Here is a 1,463-nt window from a genome sequence, read left to right as displayed (position 1 = left end):
GAATCAAGATGTTTGATGGAGTGGTTAGAACATTGATGGATGTTAGACATGTTCCTGATTTGCGGAAGAACCTTATCTCTATTAGTGCTTTAGATTCCGGTGGTTGCAAGATTGTAACATGAAATGGAGTAAAGAAGGTTGTTCGTGGTTCTTTGATTATGATGAAGGGTATTCGTGAAGGCAATCTCTATGCTCTTCAGGGTACTACAGTTTCAGAAGATGTAGCGGTTGGAACAAGTGGAAGTGGTGGAAACCCATGTGAGTGCACTCGGCTATGGCATAGGGGGCTTGGGCATATGTCTGAAAAGGGGATAGATCTACTAGTTAAGAAAGGTTTGCTAAAGAACTTGAAGAAACCTTGCATGGAATTTTGCGAGCATTGCGTGTACGATAAAGCACATCGAGTTTAGTTCCAGCCAAGCAAACATAGAAGCAGAGGCATTCTAGACTATGTGCACAATGATGTATGGGGTCCGACTTCTGTCACTTCCAAAGGCGGTTCCAGGTATTTTGTTACATTTGTTGATGATTATTCTAGATATGCTTGGATTTATTTCTTGAAGCATAAGAATGAGGTATTCAACACTTTCAAGAAGTGGAAAGCAATGGTTGAAAACAGAACAGGAAAGAAATTGAAGACACTGTGATCTGATAACGGTACTGAGTATACAGATGGTTCTTTCAAGGAGTTCTGTGGTAAGGAAGGCATTACGAGACACTGGACAATTAGCAATACACCGCAACAGAATGGGGTCGCGGAAAGACTAAATCGCACATTTCGAGAGAAATCGATGTGTATGCGATCCTATGCTGGTTTGGGCAGAGAATGGTGGGCAGAGTCGGTTGCAAATGCTTGCTACATAGTGAACCGATCTCCACATTCAAGGTTGGATGGAGATGTACCTTATAGGGTATTGACAGGAGAACGTGCAGATTATGAGAAACTCAGAATATTCAGATGCACAGCTTACTATCACGTCAACGAGGGAAAGCTTGATGCGAGGGCCAAGAAAGCTATATTCTTAGGGTATGCGGCAGGTGTAAAAGGCTATCGCCTATGGTGTGTAGAGGATTCTAAGTTCATAATCAGCAGAGTAGTTACTTTTGATGAGAACTCCATGATAGCTTCGTTGAAAGCTACAGTGCCCCATGGTGATGATGTTGAGACTACAAAGTCTCAAGTTGTTGACACAGAACCTAGAGATCAACCTGGTTCTGGGCATGTTCAAGAGGAGCATCATGCAGACACTCAAGATGAGAGTGATGATGGGCTTGAACAAGAGGCGGTTCAACAAGAGAATGTATAGGCATAGCAACAACAACAGCTTGCAAATAACTTGGCTTCCTCTAGTGCACGCCGTACTTACAAGCGAGTTCTAAAGTTGGGGTCAGACGAGCCTTTGAGACACCATGGGCAGACAAATTTGGTTGAGTATGCACTCTCGGTGGAGGATGATGAGCCT

The sequence above is a fragment of the Olea europaea genome, unplaced genomic scaffold, assembly GCF_002742605.1.
Source record: "Olea europaea var. sylvestris unplaced genomic scaffold, O_europaea_v1 scaffold3351, whole genome shotgun sequence".
Lineage (NCBI taxonomy): Eukaryota > Viridiplantae > Streptophyta > Magnoliopsida > Lamiales > Oleaceae > Olea > Olea europaea.
This window is presented reverse-complemented; position numbering follows the sequence as displayed.